General features: G+C 37.0%; 1 protein-coding gene across 7 annotated transcripts in view; it reads right to left on the bottom strand.

Moving 5' to 3' along the window:
* The window catches only part of TENM1 (teneurin transmembrane protein 1), a 775,300-nt gene that overhangs the window by 279,994 nt on the left and 469,570 nt on the right, over positions 1–25,736 (bottom strand). The window lies entirely within an intron of this gene.

The raw sequence follows: 25,736 nt of genomic DNA, 5'->3' as shown, positions 1-25,736 counted from the left end.
TATATATATATATATATATATATATATATATATATATATATATATATAAAAATCAAACAGTATCTCCTTAAAATACCCAGAGACCTGTCTTCCAAGCTTTCTAGAGATAACTGACTTCTAAAACTAAAACACATCCTGAGGTTATTTACTCCTAAGCATTATTAAAATCAGTTAGACAAAACAGACATTTAATGAAGAAAGACATAATGCTCCAATTCATGATTTATGCAATCAAATACATTGCTAAGTTTAAAGGCTTACACAGTTATTGGACTCTAAGGTTCAAAGAATGTTGCAATGCAAGAAGTATTTTGGAGAAGAGGTTTTAAAGCAAGTCCTAGAACTTTCCAATCTCTGTTCTAGAAATCAAAAAAGAAACAAACAAACAAACCCAGAAATAAATCCAAACTGAAAAAGTACACCTGTCATGTTAACATTCTCCTCTCTAGAACTTCTATATATGCACAGAAATTGCTGGACAGAATGATAATCTATCATTTTGTATTGACATACAGAAGGTGCTGGATCCAACATTATAAAAATAATCAGCTGTTTAATATAGATATTGTTTTTAAAGTTACTCTGAAACCTCTGACTGAAACCTCAAATGGCACCAAACGTAGCAAACTCATAAAAGCAGATCTAGTGCATTTGTCTAGGTATCTTTTTTCTTCCCCCACAGAATTACTGAAAAAATATAAAAGGAAAAAAATACATTGTGTTTTTCCACAGTAAAATTGAGAATTAAAAATGAAAATTGTGGGAAATTCCCTGCTGTAACGCTACATTTTACTTCCTGTAATTTAACTGAAGTTATCAGGAAGACTGAAAATTCACTGGCTTAAAGTGAACTGACTTTGAGACTAGATTTAGTGTAAACTGCTCAAAAGAAAGCAAGAAACTGATTTCATCTCACCTCCTTGCACGTTCCCATTTTTTGTGCTTAATATTTTACAATCTTGCTATAAATACACAACACAAAGCCAACAGAGTACACCCATGCCTCCTCCTACCACACATGTATTTTTTTGTCCATCCACTGTTTATCAACTGGATCATCTGACGAGTCAACCAAACATCTTCAGCAGTGCTGTGACTCTGCCATGACATAGTGACAGCTCATTTGCTCTCAGCTCTCCCTGCTTTTACAGAAAGTGACTCTGAAATTACTTTTCACACACCACACCTGTATTTCTAGCAATGATGCTGGCATAACGGCACACAAATTCTCTCTCTGTGGTCCCAGGAGTAAAAGTTCACTTGTGCTCCATTTTTAGTTTGTTTAAATAGGACTTCTATCAAAAACCTTGCCTTGTTGCTCTTCATAAAAACTCCTTGCTTCAGGGGCACAGTGTTATGACATAAAAATGCAAACATTCTCACTGCCTTGCTCTTCTTCTTACTAAGAATAAGTAGAAACAGGGTGGACTTCAGTGCACCTTCATATTTACTATTAATGCATTCACATAGAAGTCACACAAAAAATGTACCTTTATTATAAATTATGCTTTTTGTTAAAAGGCTCATTAGTTTTGCTTTAATACAGACTCGTCTTTGTCTATTGGGATAACAAATGGTATTTTGGGGAAAAAAAGGAGCTTTGCACTGAAGCTTGTTTCTGGGTAATTTAAAACCCCATGACAGCCTGTGACTGTCAGACTGAAAAGCAGAATAAGCTAACCAGATATCTCTTCTTTCTTAATAGGACTGACTGCTCTAATCAAATATGTGGAAGAAGAAAGAAGAAGAGGCGCTTATTTTCCTCCCTTGGATTCCTCATCTGGGAGAGAATACACTTACCAAACAGCTTCAAGAATATCAAAGTAAAGCCTAAATATTCAGCTGCATAATACAATGATTTTCAAAGGGTATTCTTTATTGATGTGCTGAATGTAACAGTATTAATGTGTACTTAGAGCAGCACTGTGATGTACCTTTATTCTGAAGGAACAATAAAGCAACAGGCATGGCCATCCAACTTGGAATTTTAATCTACATAATGCTAAGAACTTTCCAACTTCTAAGCAGGTGCTGATTAAAAACAAAACAAAGCCCAAACCATTTACCAAACCCACAAAAATCCTATACAAAACACATACCCCTCCATCAGTCCTATTCTGCAAGATACCTTCATGACACAACTGCTTCCAAAATTTAATGTATCAAAATTCTGATAAATGACATTTATAAGGATTCAAGTTACTCAATATGATATTAAAAAGAAACACAATTTTTAAAAGAACTGCTGCTGCTACAGAGACCCAAACAATCACAGTAATGATGTACTGCATTAGGAGACAGCCTACATGCATTCACTGAGTGGTGTCCTGGAATAGGCCCCCTGCAAAACATGGAAAGCACATTTAAAGACTCCAGTATTCATAACTACAACTCTCCCATTGTTTTCCAAAATGGCATATTTGTAAGACTGTCTAAAATAGAAGTATACTAGATAGAACATGTGTTACACTCATTTTTCTATCCCATAAAGCCCAAACAGATGACTGAATTAATCAATACACGGTCACTGAAACCTGTTTCAACTGCTGGAACAGTACAAAACAACAATAAAAAAATATTTGAAACTAATCTGTACGGTCATGTAAAAAAGCAAAAAATGGAAAAATCATTGGAGATGATTGTGGAGAAACACATACACACATTCCCAAAAGAAAAAAAAAAATCACACATAACCAAACTTAAGTTTTCCAGTAATTGCTTTTTCCAGCCCATAAAATAATTGTAATCACAAATTAATATGTTTAGTAGTAATATATGAATAGACTAATTAAATCTATACAAAGTGCTTTTCTGTTAACTATTTCTCATTAGAGTTAAATATGCCAAGTCTCAGCACAGGCATGGTGTTGTGTGCAGAGGAATCCTATTCCTTTCCTATACAGGAATCCCAAAATTATAGTAAGTAAATGTCTTTAAGAAACTTTTCTGGGAAAGCCCAACAATTTTCAAAACCACCCTCAACATCATGCACAATTATGACCATTTTTCACACTCAAAGACCAAATGCTCAAGTCTAACATATCACAACCTTAATTCTTTCTAAAGCAGCTACTTACTGAGAACTGTTCACTGCAGGTAAGGAGAGACTCAACTGACTGTTTCCTCTTTGCAGTATTTAAGATTTGTTTAAAAGAAAACTGATATATTTTCACAATATGCAACTTCCTAATGCATATTCATGTTTTGACTCCCTTAAGCACTCTACAATATTAGGTTATAATTCATTACACAAACTCACACTCACCCAATACTTTTTAATTATATACAATATTAATACACCCCATCCTCTTTGTCTTTACTAACAATACTGGTAAACTGAAACAATGACTGATATCTTTTTATGTCTGAAAGCAGAAAGAAATTAGAATTTTCCATCCATTTTATTCTAAGAGAGAAAAACAATGCAGAAGCCATACTAAGTATGCATGCTTTCACAAGCCAGACAATGCAGGCTCAATTTAAATTACACATGAATTTTGTAATTGAAGAAAGATTTAATCCTGGCCACATAAATGTTCTGCTTAAAGGGAAGGGATGAGTGATGGAAAGGAAGTTGCAGCACCTGTCTCTATTAAAGAAAAAAAGACTGTTCCTTGTATAAAAGTCTTGGAATATATTTAAAACTTCATGTGGGAGCCAGAGCACTGCCTTGCAATCAGAAACATCACTTCTATGGAAATGCAAAATACTAAACTTGCACATCTTTTAATCATCTGGTTTCAAAATAGAAGACGTGAATTTGCTGGTTGATGACTTAATTTAACCTATAGATACAAGTAAAGAGAAAGAGATTGCATTAGTCCAAGACGAAACAAATGCTGTGGGTTAAACTCCCCCAGGCAGCTCCGCCCCTGCACAGCTGATCCCACAGTCTCCTCCTGCGGGATGAGGAACAGAATTGGAAGGGTAAAGGCGTGAAAATGCGTGGGCTGAGACGAAGACAGTTTGATATATAAAACAAATGCTGTGTGCACAAGCAAGGCTAAACAAGGAATTCATTCCCCGTGTCCCAAGGGTGGGCAGGTGTTCAGCATCCCCAGGATAGCAGGGCTCCAGTGGGGTGAGGAGCAGGAAAGGGGTTTGACTCAGCAACAGCATCTTTGTGTTATCAACACTGTTTGCATCACAAAACATAGCCCCAAACCACCTGCTCTCAAGAAAAGTAGCCCAAAACCAATAAAACAAATCACATTTTTAATATGAAGGGTCACAGGTAAAGTCCGTGTCATATCAAGAACTCAGAAAAATTCCATTCTAACTCTGATAGTTTGGAAACTTTTGACTCAACTGAATTGTCAAAAAAAACTGGTTTTGCATCTCAGAATTTCCAGCAAACAAAATGGTGTAGGTCAAAAGAAAGGAAACGTCTAGAAGCACTGGAACCACTGCAATACCTACTGCTCTGCAGGCAGGGAGCAGCAGCAGCACTGCCTGCAGAGCTCCAGCATCCTGCCTGTCAGCTCCTCTTGCAAGAATCAGGACTGTTCCATGTCCTGTCTCTGCACAAAGATTTCTCCCTGTGTTTCAACCAATATTTAAAGTTCTGGTTTAACATCTCGTTTTCTAACTAGAAGCAGTGAGTCAAAGTATGGGAAGTTTAGAAACTGGAAATCAAAAGTACGATTTTAACTACTTCCAAATATTAACACAAGCCTCAGCTCTTTTTAATAGTCACAACAGTTTAAACGACGGATGTACAACAACAATAAGAAATAAGAAAACAGGCTGATATTTTTTAACAGAAAAAGTTCTTTGATCGAAGAATACAGGAAAATAACTTTGCTTTGAACAATTCCCTTTTTTCTCTGTTCTTACTACAAAAGAATATTACGTACATCCTCTTATAATCATTACAAAAACATTAAGATGAATATTATTTTCCTAAAGACAAATAATTCACCCACAGAAGTTTTTTTAGAGCATAGTTTTAGGAAATTTACTTCACGAAAAGACTGTTTCAATTATCTTATATTGGAATAAATCAGCTGAGACTCCATTTTCTTCAAGCAGGAAAAGCTGAACCTTTATTGCACAGCTCATATTTTGTAGGATCATCAGAAGGCACTGTGTCAGATCTCATTGGTGGACAATACATTCACTCTTAGTTTATTGGTTGGTACATGGTATTTTGCACATCTATCAAACTTCTGTACATTTTTAGTTAGTTTACATAATTTTCTACTGATTCTCATGAGACAGATCTTATTGTTTATGCAGGTGCTAGTTGTTTTTTACCCAAGAACAGGTTGTTGTGTTAACAAACCTCTCATATCTAAGATTGTTTTTGCATGGGAACTTGCAAATTACTTAGCTGCACTTAGAAGAAATGACAGCTAGTTATTAGTTTAACAGAGCAGGCCTGGTTTTATGAGGCCTTTCTTCCATAATTCTTCCACCTGTCTACAACAATCTTATGCTGCAGTAAGTATGCATGAAAGCTTTACACACCATATTCCTTCAAACCCAAGAGAAGATCTTGATCATATCCTCACACCGCAGAGTAGGAGATTTGGTACAATATGATATCTGAAAGAGTGCCAAAGAACTACTGCTGTACACTGCCTTCAGCAGCAGCCAGTCTTACCAAAACCTGAACTGATGGCATCTGGAGACAAAAATTTACACCAAAATCCAGCCAGCAAATGTGAAGGAGTCAAAATCGAGTCCCATCTTCATTTGCAGCCATTTCCTCCACCACAAACAAAACCAGTGAGGTTTCTGTGGGAATGTAAGATGAACACATACAACACCTGTTGTATTTGTATATACAAGCAATAGTGACCCGCTCTTCTGCATTGCAGACCACCAGGTCTCTGCCTGGTTATATGGTAAAGCTACATCAAGACAATAAAGGATTAGCTATAAGATGACTGCAACATTTTTCAATTCCCAACTATGAGTCAATCAGAATACTAACTGGAGAAAATAAGCACATTTAAGTAGAACAAAATTCTAGATTTATTTTTATTATACTAACCAAAATATTAAAATACATAAATATTTTCTCTTCCAGATCCAATACACATACTCTTAAAAGAATGGGAAATTATTATTCTGTTAGTCCTAGCTTTACCTTAGCTAGCATATGTGTAACAAGTATAAATAGTTTTATAGACATATTCCTTCTCAAACCTCTATGTGATCACTATTTCTGAAAAACTACTTTAATTAACTTCATTCTCTGATGAAATCTACAAGGTACTACTCTTTATTAATAAACATCTTAATCATGGACTAGTACCAGGATAAGAAACAAGAAGAACATTGCCACCTAGCTGTTTCAGCAGTGCCCATAAAGAATGGCATGTTCAACTTATGTCTCTCAAATACTCCAGGGAAAAATCAGTCCATATAAAAAATGTAGAAAATCATGGGGCAAGGCTAAGTTTCTCTCACTTTTATCTTATGAGCTCTAAAGGAAGGTAGTCACAAAATACATTAACTGAAAGTCTATTCAACACAACCACAAATCAGTGTCTGCCACCATCTCTCTCTCATCAGTTCTCAGCAGAAAGACAAACAGACCAACAAATATGTGTGTACACTGACACATGGCAATTAAACAACACCGTGAAATTCCTGCAAAATCAAGAATATCCTTAGATAAGGTATCAATGTACACGCAAATAAGTAACTATCTGTGATGGAGAAATGTTTCTTTAAAGCACATTTCCTGGCTTTTTGTTTAAAATATATTTAATAAAGGCTTCATTTGAAAAGTAGTGCTTGTACCTTTTATAAAATGCAACTGGCTACACAAATCATCTCAGGACTTCCCAGAAAAATCAGAAAAAAAGCAAAGCAGCTGAAGCCTGACATTGCAGATACCCACATTGGTATTTTCTAAGCAAATGTAAGAAATGCCACAGCAGAAGGGCATCCTGCCCTGCCCCACAATGCAGCAAGAGCAAAGGACAGCATCACAGAACTGGCACATCATCTGCTTGGCAGCTGTGTGTTCCAGCTCTGCTGCCTGGAGCTCATGCACTGCAAAAGCATTTGGTAATTTCTCTGAAGCTCTTCAACCTGATACACTAAATTTAGGGAGCTAAAGTAGTACTTCAGTAGTACTGAGTAAACAGAAAAGGGGATCCATCTTCTGTATAGCTGCAGTGCTTCAGATGGTGATTGCATCTCCCCTTCCATGAACTTTATGATCTTCTTTCTAAATTAATGCCATTTTTTGAAGAATGAAACTATGCTATGTCTTGTTAGGAAGTAATGTGCAACATGACAAAACGTCCAATTTCATACACCTTTCCAATAAAAATGGAACCTTTACCAGTTAGCTGCTGGTTACCCCTCATCACTGCGTCAGTCTGTGAATCTCATCCTGCTGACTGATCCTGAGCAGCTCAGCCTTGAGAAACAAGCTCTGGACTTCAGGGAACATCTCTCCAGGCTGAGCCTCCCTCCTCACAGTGCAGGCAAGTCAAGGACAGGGTCCCCAGGTGCCTCCAGGCTCCAGAGGGAACCATCCACTTAGTGACCCTGGAGGAGAACTTCCAACTGGGGGCACTTCTCTCCCCAGCACCACCGTGGCTCAGCCAAGCAAGCCTGTAATGTTCTCCTCTTCAATAGCAATATTTTCATTATAATCTAGGGGTAAGTAATAATTTGAGAAATAACAGGGGGTATGATTTTAGCACTTAACACTTCATCTCAATCACAATAAAAGAGAATCTGACTGGGACTATGCAAGTTTATCACAGGCACAGGTAAGTTCCAATTCTTCCTACAGCAGAATGCTGAAGACCTGTAGGTTCTTCAACTCCTTCCTTAACCTGGAAATGCAGTGCAGTCCTGAGGCACTACAAGGATGTGTATGCCTATGCTACATTCAAACATACAGAGAGACTTGGCAAATCCTGACTATTTTATACAGGTGGAAGGAACAAAAGGAAGAGAAAGGACGAAAAAGTGGAAGAAACAAACTCAAGATAAAGATCCACAATTTCCACAATGCAGATAAAAACTGTCAATTTACCTGGAACCAGCATGAATTATACTCATCTGCTGTAGATATGCCAAATAACTAGTTACATATATTAATTGATAATTATATAGACTCTCAGAGATAAAACCGCAGAAATTAATTTAAGATAAAATATCATAAGCAGACAAAGGAAAAAGCTTTACACTGTCCAAAGAATAGCACTAGTTAGAGAAAAAAGCACACACCAGAGTGTAATTGGTGTCACATCGTTGTCTTTTGAAAATTAAAAATGTACAAAGAACTTGAAAACCAAAGCCACTAAAAATTAAAGACACTCAGTTAAACTATGTTAATCACTTATGCAAGCTCCTTAAAAAGAAAATTTCTTCTCCTTAACATTTCTTGATTAAGAAGATTTCACACCTTCACCAATGGAAATGATACAAATTGCTTTTAGTACTTAGAAGAATTAACTGCAAATATTATTTTTATGATGACACAACCTCTGCAGAGCTTAGCTTGCACAATAGACAGAAAATGAACACATCATCTCATTCCTGTACAAATTTTAGTCAGTCTTTTCCCCTGAGCATTCAAATTTTGCATTCAGAGGTTTATTATTCATATTGGCCACTAGATACTTCTCCTATGCTTATCGGATATTAAATCAGGGTATAATTTATGTAAACAATTGGAAACCAGCAGGAGTTCCTTACTCCATCCCTCCCAGTCCTTCCTTATCTCTGTCCCATAATTATAATGATTACAGGGTGAAATTTGCTTAAAATTATTCAGAGGTTTCAAGCTGAAATTATTCTATCAGATGTCCAGAACAGATACAAGATGAAGCTAGCCAGGTTTCTGGAGGAAATGGAGTGTTTCTCACCTACCCCTTCTCTTTGGCCAGCCTGTGAGCACACACACTCCAACCAGCCACAGAAACTGCTGTCACATCTGGCAAGTCAGGGCCAAGACAGATAAAGAACAAAAGAGCAAGGATACCCTGGAGACTGCAGGAAGAAACTCAGACTGCTCCAGGGTATTTTCATGATGAATAAAAGATCATAGAGAGAAGATCTGGCATCTCAGATGTAACAGCGGATACGACACAATCTGCAGGAAATCACCTTTATTTCTTTTGTATTTAGAGAACAAAAAAAAAAAATGGTTAACCTATATTTAGCCCTTCTGTTTCTAGACCTGAACCTACAAAAAGCCAAGCAAGTGTTTCTCTTAGCACAGTACACAGCATTTACCCTCAGAAGAAGAAGAAGAAAGTGCCAACCTATTTTGAAAGGATACTGGGAAAAAAAAACATAGGCAAGTTTCCATGTATAATATGCTTTTGAATAAACATATATACACACATACATATGTCTATATACATATTTAATAAACAGATTATAATTAACTAAATGCAAAACTCTAATGGTTTAAATTTCTTTTCAATGATTCCCTTCAACACAAAGGAAACAGATGGTTAAATAAAATCTGACAAACTACCACACAATTGCTACTGAATTACTAATTATGTTTACTATATCTTTAAGGCCATCCAGGAAGGATACTACCCTGACTTTTAATTTCTCTAGGCCACATGCCCTTGTTTATTACTTTTACAACCATGTCAAGGTGGGTGAGTCTAAAGGTAAGGAAAAAGTTTCGCAGTCTTTAATAAAAGCAACAAAATATATTTTTGTGCTTCAGTCAATTGCCATCAGTACCTACATCACAGTGATTTTTCCTGATGTGAACGCTTAAAATAATATTCTATGTTCATAACATCATATTCATGTATCACAATAAAGAAAAAAAACCCCAAATAATGGCATTGTTCAAACTTTTCCAGAAGAATGCCCAAGAGAAATAACTGAAACTTTCTTGTGAATTGTTTTTTTCTGGAAACACTGAATTTATAATAAGTCCTTTACTCCAGCAGATATGATAATTATGCAGTAACAAATGAGTTTACCTGGTTAATAGTTCTATTTAGATTCCTCACAATCATCTGGTTTATAGTTACTTGAATTGGTGTATTTTAGATTTGCTGTGATGCTCTCACTATGTCTGCTCTTCCGGGTTTTTTGACTCACATTTTCAAATATTCTGAAAAGTTTGTCTAGTTTTCACAGTCCAGCTGTAGGCAACAGGTTGAAGAAAATTTCAACATGATGTAAAAAAACAGGATTGCCTTAAATATAAGACTGGTTCTTACAGATGCATTTCAGCTATTTCATACTAAAACTAGTAAGGCTTCACAGAAATTATTAAGGTGTTGCATCAAAAGCAACTATTGCTTCTTCACAGGACTTTGGACATGACAGATCTAAGAGGTACCACAGCTTCAGGCCAGAAACCAAGGCTCACCTCAAGCCACACTATGATCCACTATACCACAGGATGGAGAAGGAAACTGCATTTTCACTTCAGTATCTCTGTTTTCCACAGACACCATGGGCACTCCTACCTTCCCACATGGCTGCAGGCAAGAAGTCACACAACTGCCAAAGAAACCATTTATCAACTCAGCAACAGACTGACCTGGCAGTATCCCCATCTAAGATTGCACAAATGCAATCATGCTCTTACAGACGAGCCAGGCAAATGAGGAAAACAGCCCAGAACTTACACAAGAAGAGTCAGAAGAAAGATTAATTATTTTGCCATCTGAAGGCAGGTGGGTTTCAAACATGCTCTCTGTTGTCCATTTGTGTGTCTGATAATCAGTAGTGAAGAAAAGGCACTTTCTTCATTCCTGATCCTTGGATATTACACTCAAACCAGAACACTTATGAATTGGTTGGGTAATATATGATTGAATTACAAAAAAAGGAAGGACAGAAATTAGGGGTTTTAATGATAACACAAACACTGGGTGATTATGTTGTTCAATGAAAGGGTGGAGAAAATGATTTCTTCAAGGTTTGCAACTTCTGTAGTTCATTTTCCTTTCAACTCTCAAGACTCACCACTGGTCTTTGAATATGAAATAGCATCACAAACTTAAATGAAAAGCCCTAATGGACAAAGCAGCTTCTCAGGCCCAATGAAAGACAGTATTTAGACTCCCTGTTTGGGAAGTTATCTACAAAATAAAGCAATTACCAGGTCTTCACACCAATTATTGAGAGGTAATACAGGTTTCGTGAGTCTCTTTTCTACCTACTGCTTTTCAAGACTGAGTTAGAAACTAAAACAAAAGCTGAAGCCTAATGCAGAGGAAGCAGACACAGAGGTTTGAAGCACACAGTCCTGAAATACTCCACATTTTATGGCAAGTAATACCATTTTTTTGTTGTTTCTATTAATGAGACATTCCCACCCTAAGAGAAAAAGAGGAATTCACAGGAGACAAATGCTCATCAATTACTCTTACATTGTCACTCTAAGGACAGCTGGAAATATTGACAAAGGACAAGGTATTTATATGGCACCTGTTTTGTCAGGAGGGAGCTGGGGGATGAGGGGTGGAACGTGACCTTTGAGTACAATTCATTGGACAGACAAACACTTGAAAGTACACAAGCATACAAGTCTGCCTGCACAAAGTCTGTCTACTCTTAGAAAAACCAAACTATTAAATTTAGAATTTGCAAATAATTACAGGAAACCTGAAAGTGTTTTGATCTATGGCAGGATTTGATTTCCATCTATACAGCTGCAAAGAGCTATCTCAGCTTCCTCTAAACTAATGTCCAACTGCTTGTTTTGGGCATCTCTTGATTTTTTTCCCCCTTTAACTCTGCCTTAAGAATTTTTAAACACATAAAACATGTTTAAGCATAGCTGTCACAATATTTTCCTCTCAAAAACCAAACAGTTCTAAATCTCTCTTGAAAACCACCAGAGTATTAGGGTCTTAGGCAGCACCATATTTACAACTTCTCAGTCAGTTCTTTTTTTAAAAATAAAGTTGATACAATATAACTCAGCTCCACCATTCAAGATTGAAATGCCATATTAGGATGTTTCACTTAACCAGTAGTCTTAGGAAATCAGTATCTTAGGAAAATGCATTTTGGAGAATTTGTTTCTCTTCAGACCAAAGAACCCAAATATTTTCCCTAACTCTAAGACTAGAATGTAAACTAAAATTGTCATTGTGCTCTACTACTGGTACATAGTATCAGACTAAGCAGTAAGCCAAAACCTTAACATCTAACATGTACACAAAGAAAACAGGGATTATTGTATGAATTTTAACACTTGTGTTCATGAAACACCACATAAAACTCGCCATGTTTGCAGCATAGGTAAAAAAAAAAAAACCAACAAAACCAAATGTTGGGAGGAAAAGTGAGGCTTATTACAAAGTTATGAGAATTGATGAAACAAAAATTGAAACAAACACCAAGTGTGAAAAAAAAGTACAAGAAATGTTTTTGTAGAAAAAAGGGTGCAATTGCTCAGGCAAAACTGAAAAGAATATGAGCTGAGAGACGCTTATAAGCAAACAAGCAGAAGGCTAACGACAACGTGGGCCATTGTGACTTCCATAATGTAAAATTAAAAGCTGATAAAGACTGAGAATACCTTTTACAGTTCTGTAGGAGGGCTTTTACTAATTGGAAGGCAGCTACTGTCTGCCCCCAGTCTGCCAGAAAAGAGAACCAAATATTTACTGTTTTACTGACATTTTAACAAATTTAAAAGATGACAAACGTGTTGTATTTGTGTTCATACATTTCAATTCTAACATGCAAATAGAAACAAATGTTTAAGATGTACATAAATTTATTTTTTTCAGCCTAAAAGGAGTCTGTTATGTTACATTTTTTTCCCACTGTAATCAGGACATAGGAATGAAAACTCATATGAAGAACTGTTTTGCAAAAACTTCCACCTTTAGAGTTGTAAAGAGAGACTCAAAATGGACTGTGGACTAGATGATCTCCACTTAAAAAATTAAAATAGGAGATCTGGGAGAAGTAAAAACTCTTTACTTCCACATCATCCAAATATCCACTATTGAATCACTATAACTTAAACAACAAATACAATTGGGGAAAAGAGGAATGATACAACCTGGGGAGAAAGGCATTTCCTAAATTCTTGATTATTAGGTGTGGAGAGGAGTATGCATACTCTCTGACAATGCACTGTCCATGGTGCTGCCTTCCATCCTGCCAGGCTACCCAGAGCTGCAGTGCTGTTCTCTGCACCCCACACTTGAACTTGGCTTTTTCTCCTAATGTGAAGTTGCCCTCTGCTCACAAGCTCAAGTTGAAGACCTGATTTCCAAAACAACAATTATATTGGTCTCTCTGGAGTGTGTAGGAAGATCTAAGAAAGGTGTAATTAAAAAAAACTTGTAGATTGAATGAAGAAACTGTTGATGTGCTGGTCTTAACTATTTTTTGTGCTAGTTTGTCTACACCCCATTTTACAAAGATACCAGGCATATACTTTGGGGAACATTTCAGACAGAGTTCAAAACTAAAGTCTCTAGATTTCATTGAATGTTTACTGATTTACAGCTAGTGGTTCTTAGTAATACTATAACTCAATAAAACCTAAAATATACTATTAGAAATTAGGCACCCAGTAAAATGTGGCTTTAGCTACTCTTACACACTATTCCTAGTGACCACCAAATTGTACTGCACAATGCAAAAGGACTGCCCAAATTAAAAAGCCAAGCATAAGGCAAGTTAAACTTCAGTTTTACCATGGAGCTTAGAGCACAAGTGATTCAAAAATATCAGCCTGATTGAAAAAGAGAGTACAAATTCATCATTGTTGGGTGGTACATTTATTTTAAAGTGGAATATTATGACAATTGAAAATAAAGTCCCTATACATTTCCAAATGATGCTGAAAAATCACTTCAGCTGTTATGCTGTTATAAAAGCAACATATCAATCATTTCCCAGTAATACTGCACTTGATTCAGTACCAATGCCAGCTATATGACTCACGTTAAGTACATCCAAGTACACACAGTTTCACTTTATGATCACTAATTTCCACTATTTAATAGCAGCATATTCAGCATCTCTGGACTTGCTGTTTGAATACTGATATAGATACCTCTTTACATATGAGAAAGAGCAAGAAAGTTCTGCAGACTTCATTGGTCTTCCACTGTGAAACCTTTCAATTAACAGGAATGTTAGCCCATGATGAAAAAGATAAAAGTTAAGCTTTATGAATCTCCTAGATTTCTTTGAAATAAATAAGGCACCCTTTGAAAGTGAAGTGCATGAATGATTTCATGAACAATAAAAATATGTTGGTTGGAAAACAACAGCAGATTCTGTTGAGCATGGCACACATATGCAGCCAGCATTTTCTGTTAGATACTTCCTCTGCTGAAGAAGTACAGTAACATAAGCTGAAGTTTGGGCTCAGAAACAATTTACTTCACAGTATGCAAAGTATTAGGTGCTGAAGAAAAATTAGGAGAGTTGTGTCAGTGACCCTCAAAACACAAACCAGTTATTCTCCTGAATATTTCTAAAGATTCATTAAATGCTTTTAAAATGAAATGCCTTAAAAAAATTAAACACATGAGAAGTGTGAGCAGAAATATGATCCACAATGCACAATAAACAAATGAGATACTAAGATCTGCTGTTTCTCAGTTCATCTCCCAGGAAAACTAGCACCCCATGGCTGAAGGCTACAAATATTTACTTTTCCCTCTTATCCAAACCTGAAAAGTTTATCAACATTTTTAAATGTAGGAATAATAGCTCAAAAGTCCATTGCCTCAAGAACTACACAGATAAGACTTACCTTTAAATTTCATTCAGAAAAAAACCTTTAAGCTCCAGTCATTCACCTTACCATTGCAAATTACAGCTTCAGTTCCATTAGGCAAGTTGAAGAAAAGGTGAAATTGTTGTGCAAAAGCCAAACTCAAAGATTGGATTGTTTTAAAGATTCAGAACAACTTGTTGTTAAGTTCCTTACATCATTCTATAAACACCTTTTACTATGGAAACGATTTTTATCTGATATCCTTTGAAATTGTTTCATATATATATCTGCAAAGGAGGAATTAACTGATTTTAATTAATTTATTTTTTCAATAAAATAAAATTCCAGCAAGTCCATAGTATTGAGAATTCAAATGGAAAATTGCCATCTTGAATGTCATTCATGACAAAGCACTAATTTCTCAAGAATTATATTCTTTAGCTAATGCTATCCATCCTTGGATTCACAATTTCAATGAATGCTCATTTATTTAGAGGCGTATTCTCCAAATATACATATTTTTACTCTACAACTATGCCTTTGTTCAGATCAGAGGTACACTAACAGGAGGACCTGAACACTAAACTGAACCTTTCTGTGTCTGGCCACCACCTCTACCATCAATGAAGAGTACCCAGGTCAAAATAATATCCCTTGTTTATGGGTTTGTTAGAGAAATGCAGACAAGAAGCATGACACTGAACTAGAACATCCATTTTTTTGATCTGGTATAGAAAACCCTATGTCTGACCCCCATATTATCCCCTTACTCATGTAAAAATTTTAAACTGCTTGTCCATAGCAAACAACTTCATCTAAGCTGCTCGGGGAATGTCAAGAGAAAGATTTAGAAGAGGTATCTTTAGTCTTTTAGTCATAACTAAGAAAACATAAAAGTGGATGCATACTTGGCATTGCAGATCTCTGATTCTAAAAATAATTCCCCACCCACCCACAATCTTCTTGGAGAAATTTACAAGTTGACCCAAGTGCTTAAAATTGCAACAGAGCATTTATGGGTTTTTTTAAAATTCTCTTTATAAAGAAAGTTTCTATGTAACAGAAAAACCATGGAGAGAGTATAGTTAGATCAGCTTTGCTGCTTTGAAACCTAGAAGGGTAAGACCCCAAGCAGGACACAGCTGCCTATATATGAACGTGCAACAGGCACTTGGTACTTTACAGTCCTGCTTCAGAAACTGTTCTGCTAAAAAATCTGACACCTGATATTTAGAGCTATCTTACTCTGCCACTGTTGGCTACCTACCTTAGAGGTCCTCAGGGACCTTCCCAAACACCACTGATGGGTGTGTGGAAGGAGGGAAGAACTGGAGAGGATAAAAAGGCATCCAAGAGGGGAGAAATTCCTGCACTGCAGAGAGGGCAATGCACCTTCAGAGAGGAGTGGAACTGCTCTCTCAGACTTCTCAGACCAAGCAGCAGAAGCAAATAAAACAGAGCTGTTTTATTTCCCCAATTATTGGATACCAGAAGAGGAAAAGTGAATTTGGATATAATCTGGGAATCCTCAGAAACTGCACATAATAAATTACACTGCAGGGAGTGTCATCTACATATTCCCCCAAACAGATGAGTTATTTCAGCAAGCAGGAAACAACAAATCTTTATTTCTACTAATTCTGTTATCATTGCCCCTTAGGCTTATACAGCTCATCTACTGTCCAATTTTAGCTGTGTGCTTCCCTAGAAAGATAATCTTTCTGAAACAGTGTCCTTTCCTGCCCTTCTTTTTCTTTAAATATGCAAATCTCATTCTGTGTAAGAAAAAGCATTGAAACATTTAAAAGGGCTAAAATAGTAATTCCTGCAAATGATAGATTTTTTTAATGAGCACTACTTAGCAGAGAGCTCAATTTGAATTGCCATGGTAGAGAAAGTTTGTTTTCCCATTAGTAATGAACTATGCCTTTGTACTCAAATGGAACAGGATGCTCAGCTCCCAGGATAACTATCAGGAGAAGAGCTCGTTTTATTCTGCAGACAAAGTAGAAACCATACTTAAGGTTTTGTCCCTAGGAGCTGAAACCATAACAGAAGACCAGTTTTGTTAACAGTTTAAGGAAATAACCTTTTTAAAGTTTCCATAATATAACATTATGACCTAAAGCAATTTTGATACAAGTTTCCTGTGGTCATAATCACCTTCATGGTACATATAGTTGTTTTCTCATCTATTAACAGCCTTGTAATTCCACAGCCCTTTTATGTTGGAACACTAAATCAGCTTTGGAGGGAAATTTTTGCACCAATGCAAACAACTTCTGTTAATAGGCACAATGCTATTTAAGCCTTCTAGTGCCCACAGACAACAGGCATCAAGAACACATTTCTGACCCCCAGGCAAAGCATCAGGGAAAAATCAAAACAACAGCTATGAGGTTTATTTCTTAATTACAATAAGCTGTCTGCAAATTCAGGGTATAACAGCCTTGAACTGATCTCACTCATCCTCATTGTAGGAAATTAATACTGAAGTTGTTTCTGCAGATCAGTTAATAGTAAATAAACATTTACTGGAGGGATTTTTGAAAAATGTCTCATTTCTACTTCTAATTTATTTCAAACTTTGTCATTTGTAAGGTTTCCATTAATACGTTATCCAAACAACAATTTAGAAAGTTGGTTCCAGATTCATCATCCTCTATCATTTCTCTCATGCTCTTCACAAGAAATTTGTGGAAGGGGTCACAGTTCATTGAAAATAAGCAAAACCCATGCACACATCAAAACATTACATCTTCCCTCACAAATCACAGCAGTCTCAGTGGTCAGTGTGAAGGTAGGTCAGAGAATCACAGAAAATCCCAGACGGGAAGAGACCTACAGGGATCATTCAAGTCCAGCTCCTGGCCCTGCACAGCACACCCCAGGGATCACAGCCTGGGTCTCAGAACACTCTCCCAACTACTCCTTCAATGCTACTTCCAGAAAAGCTGTGAAGGTTTTTACTGACCCTGTTGTCACAAATCTTCCTGTGAGATTTGACATAAACAGCAAATATACCAGAAGTTAATTATACAGGACCCCACTGTAGTCTAACACAAGCTCAGAGGTAGGGGAAGCACATGTCCATGTCACTACAAATATTTATACAAGTGCAGTGTTTGATTACATCACTCACAGCAAATTTAGACTAGTTCAGATTTGCCAAAAGTATTTTGCTAACAATTGGTACCAGTGACATGAGTCTGCCTGTGGCAGCCTACCTGGAACATGAGAGCAAATGGGGAACACCCTTGGCCTTTTTCACTGCTCCAGCCACACAGCTTCATTCTCCTGCTCCACCTCACCTCATCTCCTCACTCTGCACCATTTTCAAATCACCTTCAGCATATTCAGCTTTGGCCTAGAAGAGCAGCTGGTTTCTTTCCCATCCCAATTATTTCTCACCTATCCTTTCTACACAAATCTTTCTAAATGATTCCAAACTTAAACTCTTGAACATCCAACGTTTCTCTGACACTGAGCAGCAGCACTCTAAGAGCCTTTTCCCTTTGATTTCATTCCATGGTCTTTACTCCCATCTCTTACTTCCCTTGATATTTTAAAAGTAGCTTATAAATTCTGAGGAGAAAGGGTGACAGTAGATACAGCAGATTTTTCATACTGTATTGTAACATGCAATATAAGAGTGATTCTTGATTCAGGTTTTTCCTTTTTAGGATGTAGGTAGTTTGGGCTACTTTTTGGATAGAGGCAGATGTCCTCCAGAAAAGTATAACTACTTCTATAAATAGAAAAGTGCTGACATAGAATACAATCAAAAACAAACAAACAAAACAACCAAAATCTATAAAACATTCCGTTTTGTTTGGAAATAAAGCCAACTATTTAAGGGTACCCTAGTACTATAGCCGTGCTCTTTCCATACAAAATAATGGGCTCTCATTAGTTTTATTTTATTTAGGAGTACATTTTAATATTCCTCCAATTAAATATTTTTAATGGATATTGTACTTATGTTCGCAAAATATTTTGATGCATTTATGACTTAAGCTGCAGCCCTACACTTATCCCTTAGGTGTGGCAATCACCACCATTAAAAAGGCAGAGCAAAACAAAAAAGCTGAACACACTATTCATGCAGTCTATTTCAAACAGATGTCAGAGACATTTTATTATTTTTAGATCAGACCATTGATCTGCAAGATGATGAGCAAAGAAAAAGATCTGCTAACCTAAAATGTGTGACTCTTATTTGCTCTCCATGTTCAAGCAATAAGGTAAAACATTACTAAAATATGAAGAGCCATGATTTGATTTACTCCTGCTTCTCATGTTCTGGTGTGAAATCCACCATCCACCATATAACTGTTTATATTTCACTCACTACCACTTTGTTAATATATAAATATAAATTACTTATGCAGAAATGGTTCCAGATTTTCCAGCTCTAATGAAGGTGCTGGACTTCTCTGGCTGACATAGCTGAGCTCTTGGTGCTTATCCTCCGACATTGGCTCACCCTGTAACCACCCTGCACTCTGACCACAGCTGTTATAATGGAATAAGAGCCTGCAAACCCTTGCTCACAGCCTCTGCGTGTTAAGAACTGGTGCACATTAGAAAGATTTCATGCCCTTTAGTTATCTACAAACAAAAGCACATGTGGAGAAGGAGCAGAAACACACATTTCTCTTGTGTCATTCCTGCATTTGACTTTGAGTAATTTCTTTTAAAAATGAGAACTTGTCTCCACCTGATAGCAAGGTGGACAGCACACTTAGCACCCAGCATGCTGATGGTTACTGAAATGTCAAACGTTACTCATTAAGCATGGGGCATGAATGACTAACACCTCAAGGGCCCCATTTGTGTTGGCTTGATGATTTATGGCACAGCAGTAGTAAGCAATGATAAAACACAATATAATTGTATGTCTGTAAAAAGTTCTGAACATAGAAAATCTAAGAGAGGTTTTGAAATCACAAGTAACACAGACACCTACGATCCAGCAGTCATATTCTGAGACTTATGAAATAAAAATAACTTTTAATTTAATTTTTGATTATTTTTATTAATTTGAGCATATGGTCTACATTTAGTGTAAAAGCATAAATATATATATATACACACACATATACATACAAGATGACTTCCAGCATCTCTCAATTTCCATACATCTGCCATTTCTAGATACAGCTACAAGTCTGAAAGCACAAAAGGTTATGTGGCAAATACCTAGGAGAACTCCAAAGCTGCTCCATTCAATACCCAATCACACAAACTCAAGAAATCCAACATGTAGGTTCCATATTCAGCAGAGGAGAACACACAAGTCTTCACCATCTCAGTTCTCCAAAATAAATCCATCCTCACTCCCAGCTGATGAATCTGTTACATTAAATTTTGACTCTTCATCAGTTCAAGAGAAAAGGGAAACATGCTGAGTTCAATACAGAAGCTTCAACATCAAGCCACAGAAGAGACAAAGCTTTAGTGCTGGCAGAAAGTGAACTGCTTCTGAAAGCTTGAAAAGAAAAGAGCTTCCTTTTCTTTCAGACTAACTGGAACTTTAACAGAGAAGCTTTGAAAATACCAGTTACTTACTGACAGATAATCAGAATCCAGCTAGACTGGCAACAAGAGCACTCAACTCACGTGCCCAGTCTGTGGAAAGGGCAGGCAGAGTCAAACATCCTTGGCTCAAGAAAAGAAGAGAAAAAAGTACCAAAACGTACTCCATGCAAGTAAATAAAGATTACTCAGCAACATGAATATGAGAAATGCCTCATCTCCTTGCACACCAGAATGCTCTTCACAAAGTCATCTGTCTCTTTTTCCCCTTAGGGACTTTTTATGGAGATTAATTTTTATGCCTCGTTCCATTATTATTCAGGAAACTGCTTTAGATTTTGTGTTCAAATATAACAGCAACAGTTAAGTTAGAAACTGCAGTTTTAGGATGCATTTTCCCCACCATTTTAGGACTCATTTCAACTTTTAAAACACCTTGAAATTACTCTCAATGTAGAAGTTACAAGTAAAGGAGTTTTCATCCTCTGGAAGGTATTTTTTTCCTGACATTCAATTAACCCTGTATCACTGATATTAATATTTCAATTTCCACTAAAGTTGTATTTCTGGTGCTTTTTCATTGCTCAAACAGGTTTTTAAATTTATTAAAGACACATTAAGGTAAAACCAATGGCATTTAATATAGTGAATTAAATGAACAGGTAACACCTACAAGCTATTTTAAAAAAGTAAAGAACCATCTAAATTACTTCTCCTGTCAAGTATAAATACGAGTGGCATTACCATGTTGCATAATGCAAACTACAGCTATAATTTATACACAAAGATTGCCATGTTATAGTGTTGTCATCTCATGGCAGGTGTTCCATACTGCTGTCTTCTATCACTAAAGTTTCCTACCTTCTTAGTGTTTCTCATGGGCAGTTCCTCAGAGCACTGACGCTTTCTCCTTCACAAAGCAGCCACTGACCGCAGCTCCCTTCTCACCCAGCCACCCCACTCTTTTATAGCACTCTTCTCATTGCTTACACCTGTGCCCTGTTAAAGTCAGGCCTGCTCCTAATCTTTGATAATTGGCCCAGCTGCAACTCCTTAGGGGTGAGATTACTTTCTACACTATCTTTATTTTCTTATATTCTATCCCCCCACATTATAGTGCATCAAATTTCAAGATGTATGAAGGCTTTCAAGCACATAAACAGAAAACACTTAAGCATCAACAAATAAAAAAGGAGTTTTTTCTGAAGTTAAATGGTAATGGCAGACTTTAGCTTCATCCATGTGAACTGATTTTTAAGCCTACCAGTAAAGATTTTTTTAAGGAATTAATATTTATGTGGTTTCAGCCATAGGCAAAGATGGATAAGGACTGAAATCTGCTCATTTAAGCATAGTCTCATTATGAAATGCAACAGAAAAGTCTCAAGAATGGGCTTATCAAAGTGCCAAGATAAGAATATAACTAATATCTCCTTTTTACTTATGCAGCATCAAAATCTTACTTTCCATCCAACAGAAATACCATTTAACATAAATTCCCTCTTATTTTACTCATAGAGATCAACTGACATATAGCACATTTCTGTCTCTTTCTTAAGTTAATTGTTTGATTCACAGAAAGCAGAACAATAGCAAGATACATGTTGGATAGTCACTTTGGAGGAGGCATCTACCACTGGCAGTTCTATCATAGTCTAAAACCTACAGCTACAGCTGTACTACAGAATAATTCTGTGCATCTGCGATAGCTCAGCCAAATATTACTGTGCTGTGTCCTTGCTCAAGAAACCACAAAAAGTAAGTTAGTAAAATGGCAAGCTGAGGGAGGGACAAGTCTACCTCTAACTGATTTCAATAAACTTTGAATATGCCACTTATCAGTACTTCAGCAAAATGCTCCATCTTTTAAAAGAACTATCTGCCTGGTAAAATAATGATGATGCTCTTGGTGAGCATCAGTGAGAAACTGGGAAGATACAAAAGCCCTCAGTGATGCAGTGCTGGTCTGGCAGAACAATGGAAAGGTTGAAATGCTGGTAGCTGGTTGATCTGTCTGTCACCACAGATGACAGGTTTGCATGCTACCTAGACTAACGTTAGATACAGAGCTTTGTGTTCTCTGGTGGGATTTCGACTTTGTCATCCCAGTTACAAACCAGCATCATACAGAAATGCAGCACTGCTGCGGAACAGAAGCTTGGATAACCACCTGTAAATTTCCTGTATCTATAGAGTGGAAAACTAAATAAACCTCTACAGGAGAGCAACAGCATCACTTTAACATGTGTCCACCTAAGATTCCACACAACCTTACATTATAAAAATCAGCACATTTTTCTAAACGTGGTATTTTTTTCTGAACCAAAACCTTCACAAGTCTTAGCTTCAATGTGGTTTCCCCAAACACAGCAAGCATTTTAATTTGTGAGACAAGAATGATTTTTACTTATTCACTGGAAAGGACTGTAGTCAAATACTGACATCAACAACAATGATATTGATACTGATATCAAGCAACAGAATAAGGGATAATGGCTTCCAGCTGAAGGTGAGCCAATTTAGATTATGGAAGAAGTTTTTATAGTAGAGGTGGTGAGACACTGGCACAGGTTGCCCAGAGAGGTGGTAGAGGCCCCATCCTTGGAAGCATTCAAGGTCAGGTTGGAAAGGGCTCTGAGCAACCTGATCTACTTGAAGATATTCCTGCTGATTGCAGAAGAATTGGAATGGATGACCTTTAAATGTCCATTCCAACACAAACTATACTGGGTCTGTGAAATTCTCCTTACTGTTTTAATACTGTGGTATTTATTGGTAACTTCTGCATAGGTTTTAGAAACCTAAGTTGTCATCAACTTGTGTATGTAATGCACAAAAATCTTGGGAAATCTAAAGTTTGTACTCTGGGATTATAACCAAACTTTAAAGGTGAGCAAAAAAAGACGAGCAAAAAAACCCCCAACACTGTATTTCCTTTTCTTAACTCATATAAAGGCTGCATAAGTATTACAGCACTTCATGCACCCACCACTCTAAAACACTAAAGAAGCCAAACAGATTAGTGACTGCAATACTTAAAACTGCTTCCACCAACAATTACCAAACTACAGTTTGACTTGATCCTATTTTCACAACTTTGAAGGCAGAAAATTTTGGACCTCAAATCAGTAGACTTGGGACTGGGCCTTTAGAGAAAGAGCAAAACTGTATTAATGTTTGGTCTCACAAAAGTTATCATGAACTCAGTTGTGCTGAACTGTCAAATATAATCAATGGGCACATCGAAATGAACAAGAAACAGACAAGAAAACAGAAACTCGTGAATTTCAGACATAGTTCCATCACCATAGTTTATATCTGGACTCTAAAACATTTCAAAATCTTGTCCCACACAGTCATTGTGAGATACTGGCAGTCATTGTGACAGAAGCAAAAACAGGTTATATCGTTCTCTTAGTCTGTACAATGGGAACAAAAAATATTCCTGACCAAATGAAGAGGACTGTTCTCCCATATTCAAAGCCCTAAGATTGTGATAAATTAAGCAGCATTATTCTTCTTACATTTTTCAGATTAAGACCATTTAAAAATTAAATGCATACCGTTTAGACCTCATGAATCACATTGAAATAATGTCCTGCCTGCTCCAATTAACATCAACACCAATTCTCTAAATTTCCTATCTCTTTAGCAAGAAGGAAGTATGCATCTACCTGTTCCTAAGCCATTACTGCAGAGCAGAACATTGCACACCTCCATATGTGACTACAGTCACACGTGTGAGCAACTAGGTAATTTCTTCAGTTTTCAAAACTACCATTTTAACTATGATGCCACATCAAATGAGTAATAGACTTCCTTTGCCACAGTTTTCCTCAAATGACACTGCTTTTATAGAACTCTGAATGCACTTCAATGGCTTTTTTACACATAAGCCATCAATACAATACGTTCATTTACTTCCACATCTGACTACTTGAAGTGTTGAGAGTAGTAATTTGCATTCCCACATTCTTAAAAGCTGCTTTTAATAAGAATTTTCTCGTTTGCTATTTATACACATCATTTAAATACTTAAAATTTGGCAACTGAAAGGAACTGTTCTCTTTAAAATAAAGGATTTTTATTTCAGTATTTGAAATATAATTGTCTTGGGATTTTATTTGGTTTTGATTGAGGTTTTTTTAAAAATCAGATATTCAGAGAAAAATTCTACTGGATATGTGTTATTCAGAAAACTTTGAACCATTCTTTGAAACAAAACTGTGATTAAAAAAAGAAACAAACAAAAAAAAGCACACCAAAAACAACAATAAAAAAACACACAAGACTGAAAGAGGTTCCTAAAATCCCCAGCAGTTTAGAGATTTGAGTTCTTAAAACAAACCAGCAAGCCAAAATCCCCAAGACACACAGTTATATTAAAACTACAGTATCAACTTCTGATGAATTTATGTTATCAATATGATATCTATGGGGATAGCAGGCTATTAAGAAGATTGCATTTTGCCTGTGAAAAAGTGTTTTGAGATTAATCCACAGCATTAAGGGTCATGCATAAAATAAGCTTTGAAAAGAAACTATGGACAAGGAAGAAGGAAATCTATTGGGGCTGTGTCTCACCTTCGGGTGTATAGCTCTTCCCCTACTACAGTTTATCTTGCTCTCTGTGATTCACAAAGTGCTCACTACAACACCAGCAATTCCATACTTCAAATATCAAACTGCTTTACGTTAAGCTTCACAATTAACAGGTAAAATCCAGGCACTAGGAGTGGTGGGGGTTTGTTACTGCAAAACCATTTGGAGACACAGAAGATGTCTGAGATGTTTGCCCCACCACAGGGACAGTTGGTATTTATTTCCATAGTCAGTGTATCTGACTCGTTAATTATCAGGGAAGCATCAGCACAATCAAGATGGGTATCTACAATCCTTGAATATCAGGAAAACAATCAATAAAAGACTATCACTAAGATAGTTAGTTACTACACAGCCTGAAGAGGTAGCATATACTTAATCCAAATAAAGGGGAAGGTGGGCAGTTGTTGGCATTGATTTCAGTATTAGAACACGTACAGCCCAGATCTGCTAAGGTAAACGTGTTGCCACTCAGCACGGTAAGAGCATACAGTTAATACTACAGAGGCAGGTTCCTCACTATGTACCACAATCATATCCACAGCTGCTCTGAGCACACACCAAGCTTAAACCGTCAGTCACGAGCTGCAGCCGTAAGGTGTTTTAGAGAAAAAACAGCTGGAAGCAGCAGAGCAGCGTAACGCCTGTATGTACACACGCCTTGACTAAAGGAGATTACCAGATCCCACAACCGGTGGCAGGAGAATACACCAAGCACACGTTTAGCAGATTACGCCTGCGGAGCGGTGAGACATCAGGCTGCTCCATCCTCCAGCTGGGAGCAGCGCGGTCCCGCTGCCCCGGCGGAGCCACCTCACCCTGCGCGCACCGAGATGCGGCTTTTCATGCGAGCGGCCCCGCAACGCCAGCGCGGAGCCGGAGCCCGGCCCCCGGCAGCGCCCCGCCTTTCGCCGCACCCCGCGGAGAGCCGCGCACC

Source organism: Melozone crissalis, unplaced genomic scaffold, assembly GCF_028551555.1.
Source record: "Melozone crissalis strain CALT ecotype California unplaced genomic scaffold, PUWL_Pcris_2 ptg000068l_1, whole genome shotgun sequence".
In the NCBI taxonomy this organism is placed as follows: Eukaryota; Metazoa; Chordata; class Aves; order Passeriformes; family Passerellidae; genus Melozone; species Melozone crissalis.
This window is presented reverse-complemented; position numbering and strand designations above follow the sequence as displayed.